The sequence below is a fragment of the Aquila chrysaetos genome, chromosome 5 (genome assembly GCF_900496995.4).
Source record: "Aquila chrysaetos chrysaetos chromosome 5, bAquChr1.4, whole genome shotgun sequence".
Lineage (NCBI taxonomy): Eukaryota > Metazoa > Chordata > Aves > Accipitriformes > Accipitridae > Aquila > Aquila chrysaetos.
Genome location: NC_044008.1, coordinates 48,367,704 through 48,387,188, shown reverse-complemented (window position 1 = coordinate 48,387,188; position 19,485 = coordinate 48,367,704).

Sequence of the window (19,485 nt, the reverse complement as noted above, 5' to 3'; positions counted from 1 at the left end):
TAGTTACTTCAGAACTTTTCTCCTTTGCAACAAGTAGATTTCTAGAAAACATTTTTAAGGGGCTTTTGCATACAGATTTTTATTTTTATTATAAATTAGGCTTAGTTTTATACTTAGTCCTTGACAGGGAATCTACATAACTACCCAACATTTCCTGTTGAAAATGGACCCATCTTGAAATCTGTAGAATTTTGAGATTCATTGGTATCTCTACTAGCCTAACGATGAGTTGTTAATTTGGTCAAGAATAAAAGATCTTCCTGGCTTAATAACAACATTCCTTGACAGACACTTTCTATTTTCAGCAAGCTTGAGTTTTCATACTGTGTAGCCCAAAGAAGGGTGTTTTCCAGACAAAATGCCTTGAAAAAGCCAACCAATGTACAATAGGCTTCTTATTAACCTTTTCCTTCCAAGTCAGGAAAAAGGAAAAAGGAAAAAGGAAAAAGGAAAAAGGAAAAAGGAAGGAAAAAGGAAAAAGGAAAAAGGAAAAAGGAAAAAGGAAAAAGGAAAAAGGAAAAAGGAAAAAGGAAAAAGGAAAAAGGAAAAAGGAAAAAGGAAAAAGGAAAAAGGAAAAAGGAAAAAGGAAAAAGGAAAAAAGGTTGCTTATGTCCTTACTTAGAAAATCTAATTAAAATTAATTAGATTAATCCGTTCCCTTGGACCACTGCTTTTAGGTGCAGGTCCAGCAGAGGAAGATCGATACAGTAGCATATAAAAACTGCATTAACCCAACAAATAAATACGTGTTCCAGCCAAAGGTAACGAATTAGGTGAGGCTGGGACTGGTAACAAAGAAGAGGAGCTGCACATTTAGGTCATTTCTCAAAACAGCATGCAAATTTGCTAGAGTAATTTAAAAAAAAAAAAAAAAATCAAACTTGAAAGCAGAATAATTTATTGTAGTTAGATTACTTTTAAAGCTTTCTCCACAGCATTTGCATGGTACTGAAAAATTACAACAGTGAAGTGCAATCCCATACCACCTGTAAATACAAAATTGGGCATTTGAAGACTTACAGAAATAGGATTTAATGGTTAGACTTGATGATCTTAAAGGTCTTTTCCAACCTAAATGATTCTATGATTCTCTGTTTTTTAAGTCATGAAGTGACATAGTGGTATGAACCTTTGGAATATCTAATGTAACCTCTATTTCTACATTCTCTGTAGCCTTTAAACTAGGAATTTGTTAGAGCTGTTAGGAGAAGGAAAAAAATAAAAACACAAACCCAAAAAACCACACCAAACAAAAAAACCCAAACAAATCACTGATTAAATCCTATTCTTACTCATTCTCTATTGTAAAACACTGAAAAGGGTGCATCAGTGGACACACATTTCTCATTTGTGTGAAAACTTTAAAAAGAAATCCACTGAAGGGTCCTTTTTCTTGGGAATAAACTACTATTTTATACACAGGATGTATCTTCACTTATTTCACACATGAAAACATTTTTATAGTGATAATTTACTCTCTGATTTTCCACCTCATAATTATAGTTCACTCCCAAGTAAAATTTTTCACAAGGTTGGAATTAATAAATTAGTTTTAGCATTCAAATTTTGAAATAATTATATGAAATCATGTAGATATATGGAAAATGCATGCTGCTCTGATTTCTTTAATGTATTATATATTGTTGAATTTGTAGACTGGAACTTCAGAAACATGATTACCATCATTATTCTATGGAAGAAATAAAGCAGTTTAATTTTTTACTTTTGTAAGCAAGACTGCAGAATTATTTCCCATTGTATTTTAAGTATATTCTTTCTTATATGCTTTGCACATAGTGTTTCTGGTCCTCAAATTTCTACACTACGTAGTTTTGCCCACATTTGGACAATAGGCCTGTTAATCTGAGCTGTTAGCTAATCTAAGCCCTGTTTCTCCACATCTTTATTATGGGTGTTACGCAGTGGTCTATTTGCATGAATATTTGCACGATAAGGTCCATTTCCCCTCTTCATATACTTACATATGTTTGAGAACTGCGGTTGGGCAAAGTAGTGTTTCAAAACTTCTTGCCATGTGGATATAAAGAGTTTAAATCTTTTCAATGTATATATGCCATTGTACAAAACAGAGCTCTGATTTTAAATGGTGTTTTATTATCAGGCACTGTAAAAAATTTAAGTGACTTTTAAAATGACATCACATCTACTGTCATCAAGTGACTTTTCCATTAATGTTCAATACGTCAGCACAGACCAAACTTGAAGACTATGTTTTATACATCACTGTGATTATGGGCTGCTCACAGCATGTAAATGTGGATGTTGTTAGAAAATAAGATGATCATCAAATAAAAGTTGTATGCACAAAACCAAGTTTTAAATCATGTTTCATAGTGTTTTCCCAATCTAAGAATCACAAAATGTATTTAAATGCATGAGTGTGTATGCATGCATGAACTGATTATTAAATTATTAGATACAAGGATGAAATCCAGGATGTTCTAAACTCAAATTTCCCACCGATTTCAGACAATATAGTATTGCAAAGATATTTTTAAGAATAGTAAGAAAGTGGAAATAGATTAAGTAATTTCAGTTCATACAAGACTGCTTGCCTAGGAATGCACTTTATCGAAGCTTTAAAAGAAGGGAGAAGAGGTAGGTTTTGGGATTCTTAAGATAATAGGGATTTGTAGATGTAACAAAAAAGCTTAGCTTGATGATACAAAGGGCTCAGCTATCTGTGAGAGGAGTATCCAAAGTAATAAAAAAAAAAAACAAAAAAAAGAAACAAAGCAAAGAAGTAAACTAACTGCATAGTTCAAAGTAAATTTCATCTCCTCTCCTTTCCATATCATGATGGCATGAGAAATTCAGTTTGTATCTGTATAATTTATTTCACTTTCAAATGAAAGCTTTGAGAGTGATAATTCTTGTATTTGGCTAAGTGACAGAAAACTGGAAGGTAGCAAATGGCACAGTAAAAAAAGAAAAATTCACAAGAACTTTAACATAGCTGCAAATAGATAGATTTTTCAAACAGTAACCTGATCACGAGACACTCCCAGTGAAAACATTTATCCTAGAATTTTACAAGCTCTATTAGTAATTTTAAAACATTAATAAATAATTGTCATTTTATTAGATTGTTCACTTTCTGCATTCTCCAATACAATCCAGTGTTATATCCTCAGTTAATATCCCATTAAATGAAGTTCTTAACTTTAAAAGAAAATCCCAATTGAAAGTTTACAGCAGAAAGGAATGTATTTGTGTTGGTTAGAGGAAAACGGTTAATATGTTGGGCCAAATCTGCTCTGATCTATGGCGAAATAAATCCTTCTCTAATCTAAGACTGGAATTTGCTGCCGACATACTCATTTTAAAGTGGCAGTTACCCAGGACTTGAGATGTTATAACTGTTAGGGCTCAACACAACATTACCTATCTACTATTATTGTAAGCCTTAAACTTTGTGATATCTATTATAAAAGCACTGGGTTTGCATACTGTTGTAAGTCCAATGTTTTCAAACACAGACCTTTAATTTTACAATATAGACAAGTACTCGATTCCACAGATCTACACTACTGTAGCAATAATTCCATTCAAATGCATTAATGCATTAAAAAAAAATCCAGAATTTTCTGTTTTAGAATTACATATTTTGAACTCCAGTCCCTAAAAAAAACCTACTGCTTTCATAAAGTGAGATGATTTTATGCTGTTCATATTTTTGCTATCATCTCTTTAGTTGCAGATAACTTTATTTAGGTACAAATATAATTGAAAAGACCTGTGAATTAACACTGCACTCTGAGCAGGGTCCAGCAGGTGGCACACACAGAAAATTTATTCATGCAACAACAACAGTTTATGTATGATCGAAGTCCCTGTTGATATACAAAAGCCAATAGACTCCTATGGTCTTTACTCGGTTATTAAACACTGCTTTAGGAAGATGCGGAGTCATTCCAGAGACATTGAAAGTATAGAGGTGGAGAGAAAAGTAACCACCAATAGTGTGGACAGAATTTATTGGCATTATTACAATTAGTACTGGCATCAGAACATCATTTTCAAATATCACGTTTTACTAAAAGTGTTCTCCCGGGCTACTTGAGTGGAATCTGTATGTATCATTTGGCGTCAAGATTGACAGAACCCTGCTTAGTGAGTTTCAAAATGATTTCTGAGAAATTGTAAGGGTCTGCTGGTATTTTAAGTATAATTCACCTTAACCTAATTAATTTGATGCATTGATTCTAACTCACTTTCTCTTAATATGATCTTTTTATGTGATATTTTACCCTGTTGCTTGGTTAATTTAATTTAGTGCCTCTATGGCATTTTTCCATAGTCCACAGTAGAACAGGAATCTCTAATGAAATATTAGTCTTTGAAGGACTTTGAAGTTGATTTTTGCATATTGAACCTTCAATGAGTAATGCAGGTCCCCATACTTCATGCAGCCTCACCACAATTCTACAGTAGTTATGAACTTATCAGTCCAAGAATTGAGCAGGTCTTCATAATAAGTCTTTATTCTTTAAATAATTGCTGGTCAAAATCAAGACCAGTCAACTTTGCTGCAAAAAAGGACACGTTTGGCACAATGTGCACAATTCCATTAAACTGCCTGATTAGAGTTGAAAATACCTCCCATCGGATTTCAATCATTTAATTCCTCTTTAGTTTTAGAAAAGCCGATTAGCATCTCAGTCAATGCTTTATAAACTTATCCTTCCCTTGTAATGATATGTAGATGGAGTTCAATTTCATTTTCCATTTGGCAGCCATTGAAAGATTCTTGGCAAGTAGTTATAGATCAAAATAGCTATATTCAGAAACTGCACATTCTAACACCTATACGCATATTTGTATTTATATTCACCTTTTTTTCATTCCAGCAAATGTTAGAAGATATTTTTCAGTGTTAAACAATAATTCAAGAGAGACATGAGAAGAATATAAATCAGCATTATTATAATATTAAGTATGGTGCTAACTGCATTAAGAAAATTGCCACTTCCATTTCAGAAAGCACATAATTAAATTTTGCAAAAGGGTTAGATCCAGCTACTGAACGAATACTAAAGTAGCTGCAAATGGATCTTTTTCTCTTTGCAGTGAAATGTTTTCAAATGAAATTCCACCAGCTCAGAGGTATACATACAAATGAAACTATATTCGTTGGTCTTGTCTTCCTGCTTACATGAAGAACAATGCAAAGAAGATAAATTCATACTATAGAAATGTTATCAATCCATTATATTACTTCACTTAAGGATCTCAAAGCATGTTATGAGTATCAATTAAGTCTTCAAAACAGACCTGACTTGCTAAACCCATGTCCCAGAGAAAGGTTACAGTAAAAATCAATTTACTGTGTAGCTCAGGAACTAATTGCCTGAGGGCCCCTTCACTCAGATGACAATCTTTGGTCAAAACCCCAAGACACTGGGACCATAATCCAGTTAAAATGCTGTTGTTTAGATGCCGGTATATATGGCCAGAGTCTGCATCTACGAGGATCTATACATATGGTGTGAGTAAATAAGATTATGGATACAGTAAATATTTTTCTAACACTATGTAAATCATATGATCTAACAATTTAACCAAAGGTTAGTAAAGCAGGAAATGTATAATCAATGACAATGCTTTGGTTAGAACACATAGTAAAACTCAGGGATAGCAGAAAGTTGCAGAAAAATGAGAAGGTAAGCCAACTGTTATTGCAAATGTGTACACGTGGCTCCAGGGAACCTACAGGTGAAGAAGGTGACAACACCATGAGGAATAACACCTCCTTGTCAGAGTTGGGGACACTAATGTCTTGTTGTGACACTCCACCTGGGGAAGGATAGCCATCAACCTTGGGACTCCACACATAATCAAGATGCAAGAACACTTCAAGAGGAATAGATACAGCTTGCTAAAAAGTACCAGCAGTGGTTTATTATTGGTTGCTTGTTGTTATTAACTAGGTTACCAGTAAATTATTGAGTCCATACTGTGATTTCCTTCATTGCTAGCAAATATCCTGCTTAAAGTAGTAAGTACAAGAACATCAGAGGTTTTTTGGTTGGTTGGTTGCGTTTTTAACAGCTATTTAAAATTATATCAAGGAATGACAACTCCCCATTTTCAGTTCCAGCTATACACTAGAGCTCTGTGCCATAATAGGAAAGTGTCACCTAGCAAATACAAAAGCCTGCTGAAATTCTCTTAAATTTGAGTCATTTACCATCAATCATTTCTGTATCACGACCCAACAAAGGATAAATTGTTTTGAAGAACTACATCTTGCAGGGTTAAAAGGTTTTCACACAGGATGTTACTATTCTCTCCTGGGCTCGCTCTATGCTCTTCGGAAAATGTGCTTATCCTCAAAAGCCCTGTGGAAGAGTTCAAGTTTAAGAAGGGCAAGGCTCTGCAATTTAGCTACTACCACTAACAATAGAATCCAAGTTCTGGTAATTGTAAAAATAAACAAACAAACCAACAAACAAACATACATACCAACCCACAACCCACCACATTTTTTGAAAGAAAGGGCAATGACACAGCATGCAATATTATGGGCAGGAATAGTCTCCAAATATTATAAACTATTGAAAGCCCAAGTGTGCCATGTTCTTTAAAGCTGTCAAGCTACAGATCATCAGTTTGTGAGCAGCTTAAAGCATAATATTGGACATACTTAAATTTCAAACCATTTATTGAATTTTCTTTTTGAAGTCTGCTAACATGAATCTGTTTACACATTTTTTTTTTTAATTAAATGATTAAATTCCCAATTCCTCTCTCAGAATTCAAGTTCTCTGTAGAACAAAGTGTAGGGACAGAGCATGAATAGAGCAATAGGGGATTAAACCAATCCAAAATGCTGCTTCAGTATTTGGCTTCTGAAGAGGCTGATTAATTAGCATGGCGTTTCTGTGACACCATAGTCTTTCAAATAAAATACCATAGATTGGACTTGGATCAGATTAAAAACCCTTAATGAATATTACTGCAGTGGAGCCTTTGCAAGTCCAATGACTATTTATGTATTAGTCCACAGTTTGAAAAGTTAAAAAATAAACTGAAGTGTGACATTTATTCACCAAGCCTTTTTAGAACTTACAATGTGTGGTTTACAGGGGTTCATTTCAGTATTCTGAGCAAGTCTAATGAAATGTCATGTAAAGTCAGTGGAATTTAAAAGTTTAAGTGTTATGACTGCTCCTGAGAGCAAGGAAAAATTAATTCTAAATTTATTTTAAAATTAATAGCAAAGACATCATGTTCTTCTAATTGATTAGCAATAAACAGCAGTACCTAGGTACAACATAAATCCTAGAGTAACAGTCATCCTTCAGCCTGTCAAAAGAGATATTTTGTGCTTCACCTCATCTGCAAAGCATTGCCATCATTACTTTTCATAGTATTTTAATTCTGAAATATTAAGGCTATACTTTGTGCCACAATCTGGTTTTGTGCACCAAGTCCAAACATTTTCTTTTTTTTTTTTTTTTGCAGTTATCATTATATTGCAATACATATTTTACTATAACTATTTCCTATTTGCAGTTTCATTGTGCTATTTCATTACATTAATAAATTATTTTTCTATAGAACCCTTTCATTTACTTATCCATCCCTTTTGCAGTAACATGACAAAATACAGTTACAACAGCCTAACTGATTTATCAAGGGAGGAACTTTCCAGAGCAGAGATTTAGGCCACATACTACACAGTTATTTAGTCCTTGATCTCTTTTTTCCACTTATGAATGTCTGAAGTAACATAAGTTCTGTACTGGAGCCTCCCAGAGCAGTATGTTTTTATGCATAAAACTACACAAAACTAAAGGTTTTAAACGCATGCTTTGAGTTAAAGTTGAGATCACGTGAAAGATGTAAAGCTTGTTGGCATGATGGAGAAAACAATACTTGGATTCTGAAGGAGATTTATCTATCGCACTACCCCTCTGTCCTGGAGAGAGCTAGCTGAAGCTCTCCAATATACAGCCAAGGGACAGACGAATACTACAGAACAGGCAAACAAGAAGTCTAGTGCTCAAGCTCATTCCTTAGCCCTCTCATTTAGCAGCGGACAATTCTTAAAATCGGGGAGCTACTGATGCACAAATAAACATCCCTAAACATTCAGAGTCATTATAATGCATTATGAATGGAAGAAACCATAGAATTCATCAGGAAGAACGTGTGATAGGAAATCAATACCTTTTAAAATCTTCAAAGTATGTATTTCTTCGCCCTTAGGAATGAAGTCCATTTCTGATGGAATTCATGATAGTTTACCAAGCTTTTTCCCCCCCTATACTGAATTACATTTAAATGGCCTGCTGAGAGAAGAAATAAAACCCAATAAACCCGGAGCCTTTCTATTTAAGCCTAGTTAATTTTCTTCAGTTTTGGTTGAACATCAAAAGTAGCTTTAAGACTAGCATGTAAATTGGGTTCAGATTATGAACTCCCTTTGAGAAAAAGGCACTCATATCTGATACTGGCTTCAAATCCATTTCCAGTGGATAAAACAAACAAAAAAGAGTATTTAAACCCTTTCAGCTCTCAGAGATTTAACTTCAGGTTAACGTTCAGTGACACATTTTTACAGGTTCCTGTAGTAGCCAAACATCTATATTAGCCTCCGTTTAAAATGTAAAACATGTGTCTAGAAAAACTAAGAAATTAAATAACTCTTCTTAACAGCCATTTCTGAAATCACCATATGACCACAGATACATTCTAACCCTTCAGTATAATTTTGAGCTTTGGTGTTACAGAAAATGCAGAAGGGGATATGCATTAGCTATGCAAGACTATAAAGCATATGGTCTCCCGATTACTTTAAAATAAGCACTTAGAAGTTTAATGAAGAGAAATAATTGCCTTCCCCTTACTAACAATGATTCTGCTAGGTTATTTAAAAGAAATTTGATGCATCGCATCTTTTTTATGTAACCTAGTAGGATACTGAAATGGAGAAACATGGATTATTTTTTTTTTACCTACTATGTGCATAGGTAGGTAAGTGTGGAAATCAAAGAATGACACATACATTGCTAATCCTATTTACTCCAGAAATAAGGATTATACAGTCATGCATTCTTTTTATTTGTGTGCTCTCTCCCCAAAAATGTTTGCACTAAAAAAATTAAAAGAGAAAGGGAAGGAAATTTTTAAAATATTTTCAATCCTACAATTTTTCTAAAACATGCAACAAAATAGAAGAAAGAAATGCTGTAACTGGGAAAAAAAAAAAAAAACCAAAACAAAACAAAAAACAAACACAAAAAAAACCAAAAACAAACCAAACAAAAAAACACCACAAAGCAAAACACTTCATTTATTAGACATTGGAAGACATCTAATGGACATGTGATGGAACCTTCTTACATAGGTCCAACTTTGGTGCTCATAGTTCATTAAACAAAAGAAAGCTCAAGAAATAAGTCAGACTTTCCTAGTCCTGCTGCCACAGAACTATTTGGTTTCACCAAACAGAACTTTTGTGTCTTCCATCCAGCTCTTAGGCAATCACGTACTGGGGAGAGAAACTGCCTTTGTAAAGCAGCAAAGACTAAAATGGGATAGCTAGATCTAAACCACTGAACTTCTTGAGCAAAAGGAATTGCTTCTACTGAGAACAAACTGGACAGACACTTGAACCCATCTGTTATCCCCTAGAAGATGACAGAGCACCACGTGGATGAAATATAGCCATTGAGTCATGTTTAGACAATACAATTCCCAAACAATCTTCAGTTTAATAATCCCCCAGTAGTAAAAATATCAGACAATAGATCTAGCCTGTGAAGTAGGGCCAATTGTGCATTCAAAACTAACTGTACAAAAGAAGCTACATCAAGACTTTTTCAAATTAATTAGTGAACACGTTCTGTCAGACCTGTTTTAAATCCCCAGCCTCCAATATCTCTTTAGAATTGAATACCTTTTAAAGACAACAAGAATACAGCAATCATTGCAAACTGGCTTAAGTTATTTTTCAGAGCAGGTTTCATATATTAATAGCATTATGTTTTTGCCAAGTGGGCATAATATCTTTGGGCCTAGAACAATAACTGACAAAAATAGTTATTTTTGTACAGCCTAATGCTTGTGCACAAGATATATAGCTGATAAGCAACAGAGTTGTCCACGACAACTATACTGTTAGATTATGATTAAAGAATATCAAAGGACTGTCTTTTATTCATCATCAGCTTTCAAACTTTGGAATTTTCACTTGATATCTAGAGTTGTGTAAATAAGTGACGTTGCCAGCTGCATTTAAATAATTACATAAGGACAAAAAAAAAAAACAAAACAAAACAAAAACAAAAAAACCCCCACCAAAACAACCCAACCCTGACTCAAAAAGCCAGGTTTTTACTCTTCCTTAAAAAGGTAATTGAAGTACAAGGCAGATGAATACAGAGAACTCAGAACAGGTAACAGTGTTTCGTATGAAGTTTTAAATGTTTTGATGCCTAATATTTGCGAGAGGCAAGAGAGAGAAAACAGAGCAAGGCTGATTTTGCATTGCTCCAGTGTGGTAATATTGCATGCTGTAACCTCATTCATTTCCAGTTGCTGCTCTGTCAGAGGAAACGAAACCTCTAGTTTTTTAATAGGATAAAGAGAATGACAGCGTGAAATTAAGAACTTTTGTTGGGGGGGGGGTGGTTTGTTTTGGGTTTTTTTCATCTGTGCAGCAAAAGTTCAACTAGCCGATGGACAAGGCAAGATTTATTGCTGTAAAAGCAGTTATGCAAACTCAAACCCATAGATCTAACACCAGTAGAATATACTTAGAATCATGTGTTAAGATAGAATTTGAAGGAAAAAAGGGCACACTCATTTTAAAAGAAAAAAAAAAGTAGCATTAGACCACAATATTTACCACAGTGCACAGAAAAACACATCCCTTTTTAGCCTGTAAGGATGGAATGTGAAATGCATCTGCATTTTTTTATTGGTACATAATGTCTAGTATTGCCTGCTATGATGAGTTCAACGATTTCATCCTAAACCTCAGTTATTAGCAGTTATGACAAAAAATCTGCATGATTGTCAAACTCTGCTCATAAAGGTCTCAGAGTGAAAGACAAAGATTTATTTGTGATCAAGAACTGGAAAAAATATGGGGAATCACACAAAGTTCCCAAATCCAGTCAGGACTTTTCCTTTTAGTCATAAATAAATAAATAAATAAATAAATATGTATATCCCCCCTTCTTTTGAAAGGAAACCAAGCCTTTCCTTACGAGGAAAGATTCTTTTTCTTTGCGTGCCATCATATGTTTGAATACATGTAGTAAATCAAACTGCTTATTTCCAGTCATATCCTTCTGCTCATGCACCAGAATGGTATCTTTCAATTTTAACTATTTTACAAGAAATACATCTTGCTGTCCTCATGTCTTTTCTGCTAGATTAATCTTCTCTTCACCTTTGCAACTGTTATTAACTGAGAAAAAACAGGGAGCTGATTTAACATGAGACATTCAGTTCCAAGGAAAGTCTAAACCATCTGGAAATAGGATGTGAGAGGATTCTTGACACTCAGTTTTATTAAACTCCCATATGGTCCTGAATTATTCTCTCTCTCTCTTTTTTTTTTTTTTTTTTTTTTTTGTGGAATGGGGAAGCAACAATATACAACGGCAAGATTTTCTGCATCAAAGCTCATTTCCCCACAGCATTAATGTGTTGTACTGTGAAGTACATGTCATGTTTTGTTTATTTTACTTTATCTGGTCATCCTGGTAATGCCATTACAGGATAAATACATTTAACTTTTTTTTTTTTTGGCTAATATTTAGAATCACATTTTTTAATTACTGTCTTTCATCTGCTCTGCATCCTGATTTCAGGCTGCTTAGTAGCAACAGTTGCTTCAAAACAACATTAGAAAAGGATATTCTTATCCTCATTTTTATAGAGCCCAGACAGATAGTTCTACTGCTATGGTCTAGCATAAATCCACAGAGGATTCTAAAGCCATTAAAGCTTTTGAGAAACTTTCCGAACTAGAGATCAGGTATAGTAACATCAGCAGGTATCAGTGTTTTCCTGCCTTTCACTGTTATGACGCACAGAACACACTAAGCATGACAACTGAAAGCCATTCAGTATTAGAGCAGCATGTCATGTTCCTGATTTCCAAAATGTTTGACATTGGGGCGGGGGGGAATAATAAATTGCTTTTATATTTTACAGAAACAAAATGGAAAACATTTCCATGGAAAAAGTGACCACTTCATACAATTGTTATACAAATTAATGTTTCATCTCCGCACCTACATGAGCACAGTATGTTCACAGCAAAGAGACAGGAGCACTAGTTATCCTCTTCAGCTGAAAACATAAAAAAAAAAGTTATGTGAAACATATCCCTGAATAAAAGCAAAAGCTTACTAGAAAATATCTTTACTAGAACAACCAGAGATCATAAATTCTCTCTCTAAGGATCCTTGTTCTTAATAACCAAATCCTGTTCACAACAGGGGTTGCATGAAGCCCGCTGAAGGCACAAGAAGCTTTTCTTTTTGAACACTAGCTCAAGCTCTGTATGTTTCATAAAAATAAGATGACTGATGAGTGACAGGGTGAAGGAACAATGGAAAATCATCGTAACAGACTGCAGACATTTCTTGCACTGCCAAAAGCGGCTTAAAAAGCCTGAACAAGGTTCCACTGTGAATACCACCTTGCTTGCAGAAGCAGACATCATAGCGTAGTTCATTCCAGGAATGGGCTGCTCTCCTGTTGCTTGGCTGTTAGTTTTGACAACCAGCAGTCTAATTTTAATCTCCTCTCTAGCTGTTGACTTGTCTAAGGTAGCCCTTATTAAGAGTTATAACATGGTCAGGCATTGCTCTCTGGATCACTAGGACACAAGCCACCCCAATGTCAAATCAATAAAGCTTTAATAATATGCTTTGGAAATAGTATGGGTTTATTCTAAATTTTTTTAAACAGCTTTACCGTGCTGGTCAATGATAAAAAACAGAACAGAAATACTATCTTAATCAAATGAGATTGGTTCTACCATAGCGGACAGCTGAAGAATCATCAGTAGTAACTTACATTTTTTGCTATCTAAAAGTCTTATAAGGATGTCCTTGCCTTTCTTCATAAAGGCATGCGCCTCTCTGTCTTCCCTACCTACAGTCTCAGAAATCAGGATCTTTTCCTATTTAACACATACTGTTGACACACAGAAACCTGAGGGTCTATAGCTAAGACATAACGTATTATTTTGGTCACATCAGCTAGCAGCCGGCAGACAATGTCTGGCTTTCAACAGTACTAGGAAATCTTGTGGAGTGTTCTCTTTCCCCTCTTATCAAAGTTCTCCCTTTTGCTACTTAGACATTTCAGACACTGTAGTTCTTAAAACTAGGTATTATATAGGACATATTGTACAGATCTCAAAGTCAGATGGCACTCAGAGCCATTATATCACCACAGCAAGTTGTGAAAGGTTCTTTTATCAAAATTTTTAAAGACATCCCTTACAAGTACTATTGGAACAATGTCTCAGGAAAAAAAAAAAAAAAAAAAAAAAAATTTCCTTCTCTCCTGACTGCCTGGTCCTAGTCTGTCTCTTGACGAGAAGTTTTCACACACTCTACTGCTTCCCCTTGCTTTTCATCAAAGCTGCTGTTTGATGGTTCAAAAAAATCTTTTCTCTCACATCAAACCTCAGACACTTGTCCCATCACAGCAGCCAGTAATAAGTGATACTTCACATAATTCTCAGGTGTGGTTCACTCAAACTAGACGTAAAATTCTATACAATCCAGTAGACAAGACCAGTAAAATACACAAGACTGATTAGACTACAGAAAATCTTGCTGAAACAAGTATATAGCCATCAATAGGTTCTCTCTCTCTTTGCCACCTGTGTCAATGTATTTCTGTCATAATATAGAATTATTTTGCCCTAAAGTCAAAGAGATTTTCCATAATGGGAAATATAAACCTTCTGTCATCAAACACTACACTGCATTTTTTTCATAAGTGACAAGCACTAAAACATACTTTAGTAAATTCATCAAGTTTTACTGATCATGAGGAACTGAACCATTACTCCAGTGCAGTTTCATTGAAATGGTATTGAATTTTTACTGGGAGTTTGATGTTTGGGGGTGTTTTTTTGTTTCATTTTTCTTTCAAAACTCTATACTATATTACCAAATGATAGAGAAGATTTTTATTTTTTAAGCACATTCTAGTTATTTTAGGAAAACAGGACACTGTAAGCATCCAAAACTCTCGCAGCTGTGAAGTCTTACAGGCTAATTTATCTTTCTTTTCTATTGTTCCCCTATAGAACAACATCAAGTGTACATATTATCACAGTTTAAAGGTTGTACTAACTACACCTCTTTTCTTCCCAGTACTCCATATATATACTACTCCATAATGCTTCAGCACTTTTTTTTCCCCAGCAAAACAAGCCAACAACTGTATTATGCTTCAAGCCATTTTACATTTATATTAAGGTTGTCTCTAATGGTTAGACAGGGGATCAATACATACTTAATTGCCTGCTGTATTTCCAATGCTCCATAAACGGCAAAATGTTGCAGCTGTATGCAGTGCAAAAGACATTTGCATGTGATACACTGAGCAGACCAATATTTCAGTAGGAGTTCTAGAAGTAAAAAGAGCAGGATTTTCCCTGTCCAGGTCCTTGACTAATACACAGTCACATTCAAATCCTCCTCTTATAAATTAATCTATAAAATCAGTAAGAAATAATAAATAATAGGACTTAAAACATAAGTATAAAATATACAGTAGGCGGTTGTTCTAGACTTGGGGTTCACTTCTCTAAATTACTAGATGAAAACCTGTAAACTTAACTGCCTATTCTTTACGGGAATAGCTACATGTATTTGGAAGGCAGGTGTGAGCGTGCTCTGTCCATGGTCCTGACTTGGGAGGGACCCAAGTTGGGAGGGAATCCCGCTATTTCAGTAGCTCCACAATGAAGCCACTTCTATTTTGGACTTATGGTAGAAGGTACAGAAGATAGCGACATCACAGATACTAACTACTTCCTGACGGCCAAAAGTACCACTGTCCCCCAAAGAGTCCAGATGTAAATCACATGGGGATAGAAAGATACAGAGGTCAGTGCTGCAACAGCTATCTTTTAGGTAGCCTGAACCTGTCCTTTCCCAAGCCCTATTCAACAGTGCTTCCCCAACATTCGGACATAATGAAAGGAGGGACTTGAATCTATTTCTTACAACCAGACATATGAAATTTTCAGATAGTCTCTGGACAAACAAAGACCAGATAATCCAAAAACTCAACATGTCAAATTTTCTAAGAATTCTTTTTTTTTGCAGGCAGATGTTCAAAAGCGCTGAAAGGGTAAAATTTGAAACTTCTTTGTGACAAGGTGAAATATACATAATGATGCTAACATAGCTCCATAATCTCTGCTTGAATGTAATGAATAATCAAACTGAAAGCACTGAAGTGCTCAGAATGATTATATCCAGGAGAAAGTCTAATTAATGGAACTGCTATAAAAAGGAGTATTGCATCTTTTGATAATTAAGTTCTATTAGAAATGGAGGAGCAGAAGCAAAGGATTAAATTGATTGATTAAATTGATCTATTGTTTTCTGGATGAGAAAGAACAATGGCTAATGCTTGGCACTCACAAAAAGAATCATAATTTTTGAGAGACTGAATAGTAAGACTCCAATAAACTTTGTCAAAAGAACAAAAATCTTTCTAAAATCAATTAAAAAAAAAAAAAAAAAAGGAAGAAAGCTTTAAATTGCATTCAGAATAATCTACTTAAAAGAATTTCTTTGCAGGTCAGTCATCACAAAACAGTTACCATAGTATTTTCCCCGCCTACCAAACATAGTAGAAATGCCAGCTTCTCAGACTAACATATAGTTAGACAATCCATAAAGCATGGATCAAGCTGTAAAATTCTGATATCCTGGACTGTTATAAGTAAATAAGTTTATTCTGATGAGCAAAATTAATCACACTTCCTTGACTCTACAAGTCCTAAAAGGGACTGATATTCAACACTGATAAAGAAGCCAAAAATAATAATTCAACTGTCAGTCCTTACTGAGCAGCAAAATAATTGCTCAGTTGGGAATAATTGAGCAATATGTATTTGGTTCATTCACATGAAAGAATAACAATTGTGTGAGAGAGTTTTCCTGCATTTCAAAGACAGCCCTCACCTGTGAGTGGTCATCGTCTCATTGTCTTTTCAGAATAACACAGACTGTAAAAACAAAACCCCCAACAAGTTAGCAGATCTACACACAAAAAAGGGCTTTTTGAGGCATCTCGTCTTAAGCACTGTCCTGAAATATTGCTGACCTGAGAGTTCAATATCAAATAAGGAAGAAAAGATTTGGATACTAAATATGTATATAAATTTATTTCTGAATGGTGAGGAAGGCAAGAAACTGTAAATTTACAAATCTACCATACATAAAACTGCTCACAATTTTTCAGAAACTGGATACAGTGCACTTTATTCAATCTGACACTGATTTTTCCTCACCTCTACTTGAAACAGGACAAGCCAAACTTGAAATCATTTTTCTAAACTTCCTAATTTTCCAAGTTTTGTTGAGTTCAAACAATTTCACAGAGATAAAAATTTAATAAGATAATGGTTCAGGGAAAGCTCAAAGTAACAATGTTCTGGAACTGGGATTATGTTGCATGCCTTTATTATTGCATTTATGCAATTAAGAGTTGTGCTTCAGAGATTAAAGGTGAGCTCAATTCATCAGCAATTATGCAAAGAAAACAGATCAGCAAATGAAACTCTGCTACAGGATAAAAACGAACACATCGATTGAGCTTTTTTTATCAGTTTCTATTTTTATTGTGTTCCTATTTTCCTCTTTGTTCAATAATGAAGGGGAGGGCATGTAGGCGTCCAAGCTTGAGCCCCCATATGTAGAACAAAGTTTCCATTGCTGTGCATTAGCAAACTGGGTGTTAATTTCTTCCAATTTTATTTAAACTTTGCCATGGGACATCTGTTCTTGTGTGCTGTGTTGTATTATTAACACTTTCTACAAACTCTTACAGGAACACAGACAATCATTTTGAAAGAATGTTCCTGCTTTAACTTAAGTATTCTAGAATGTGTTTTTTAAAAATTAAAATGCCAGCATAGCGCTCTCCTTTCATTATGGTAACAGCTGAATTTCTATTTCTAAACTGAGGATGTATGAAGAAACCAGATGTAGTGCATATTGCACTACAGCGACAAACTTAGGTACTTAACAGCCAGTGTTACACAGAACAAATAAGAGATATTTTCTCCCTGCTAAGTCCTTGGAATTTGTGAACAACAAATGGGATCCAGCTCCAAATCATTCCACATTCTTTTTTAAGAGCCAAAACGCAACTGCAGTACACTTTTCTACAGCAAAATCAGCCCCATGTGGTCTCAATTTTTAGTGATAGGGAGATGGGCCAAAGGTGAAATCAATCATCCAGATTCCTCTTCCACTCAAATGGCAATGTATTTCAGTTTATATACTTGAGGCAGGACCCAAACCAGCTTTTGTCTGAAGCTTCAGAATTAACACTGCAAAGACAACCCTATGGTTTAATCCATCATAGACCATTAAATTAGAGCTGGCTGTCAATTTCTAATAAAGTATCTTTTTACCTGAAAATGCAATTTGCCTAAACTGAGCATCCTCAGAAGAGCAACATTATTTGAGAAAAGGGAGTCAGTAATCCCAAAAGATAGGTTTATTTAAAGCTGTTCTCTCTGTTGGCAGAAACTTAAATTGAAGCCTCTACTCTAATGAGCATTTCCGTGCCCTCTTGTTTCATAGTTTAAAAAAATGACAATGTCAAAAGGTTTCCTGACTAACATGGATTGTGCTAAAATTTAAGTCAGGGAAACAACGACAAAACATTTTGACCAGATTCCTAAATGTCAGTGTAAGATTGCAAATATCTTTCACTGATGAGATCTAGAAGAATTGCATTGGTAGCCAAAAGCCAAGGCTGTGTGCCAGATTAAATAGCTTCAGGGTCTATCCCCAATGCATCACCAAAGCCATTAGGTCAATGGACCAGGGCAGGAAAGAAAATAAAGGTCCTGGTTTCCAAAACTTCTTTCTTTGGATTCCTTAGATACATATCTTCTGTGTCAACTTCCTTATGCAGTGAAAGAAGGAACGTACATGCAAACCATACCTATGCCCGCATTGTCCATGTTATAGGAATCAGGCTCTGGATTACTGTATTGGCCTAATAATGAGGCAGTCATGAATACAAATGTGATCCCATGTTCTAGACCTGAAAGAAACTGACAAACTGTACATTAAAACCATGAAATGTCCCATGCTGTAGGGAACCTGCTCTCCAGCCTGCTTTCCTCAGCCTCTTTCTAGCTCCAAATCTGATCTTTGTTTCCCCACTACACCACCATGCATGTTCCCAAAATCATCCCTGATGACTCTTTCATGCTGTATTACTCACTTCCTTGGTTGCTCATGCTACAGCTCAATCCCCTGGTTGCTCCTCATATACCACTGCTACAGTGCCCTGATCCCTAGTGCCAGATTTAGCCGATTACCCTATTTTTGTCATCTGCTGAACAATTGGCATCCTTGCAGAGGGGCAGGCAGAGCACAGTGCTGCATGTACCCATGATGCCCAAATCCAGTGACCCGCTACATCAGAGGGTCACGTCTCATCAGGTCTTCTGACAGGAGAGATCTTAAGGCTCCAGTTAAAGTTGCCCAACCACCCCACCTACCCCTTACCTCCACTGCTGCCCTACAGCTTCCTTCTCCCACAGCATGCCACCGCTCTTTACAAGCTCTTCTTTGCCTCTGAACTTCAACAGTGGTTAGTGAGAGGGCTAGAAGGCTCTTAACTGCTTTACGGACCTCCAGCAGGTCACAATCTTCCCACCTTTCTGCCAGACCAGTATTTTGAACAGGTCCTGAATTCCAAGAGCAGCTCCACCAGAAGCTCCCGCTGCTATCTTTACTAGAATAGCCATTGTGTTCTTTAAAGGAAACTTGATAAATGCTTCAAGCGGTTGTGCCGAACTGTTGCTGCCAATTCCAACTTAGGCACCAACAGAACTTTGGGCTGGCACCAAAAACAATGAGTAGCAGTGCTTTTTAAAACAACTTTGGTACCAGGCAACAAAACATTTGCCACCTCTGACTGTTACTCTGAGCAATAAGGCAAGCGATATTATTTCAGATTTTACTTTCTGGTAAACTCTTATCTTATATTCAGGCCAAAAGAATGAATAACTGCAGGAGAAAAGACATCATTACATTTAAAAGTTTGGGGTTCTTTTTTTTTTCTTCAGAAAACTGAGTGCAGAATTGGCCAATATTCCACTGAATTAGATTGCCAACCCTTTGGCAGAGGAGTCGGGCTTTGTTTTATGCTTTGTAAGGCCTCAAACCACTATCAGCAGCTCCCCAAATGATAAAAACATACTTTTATACT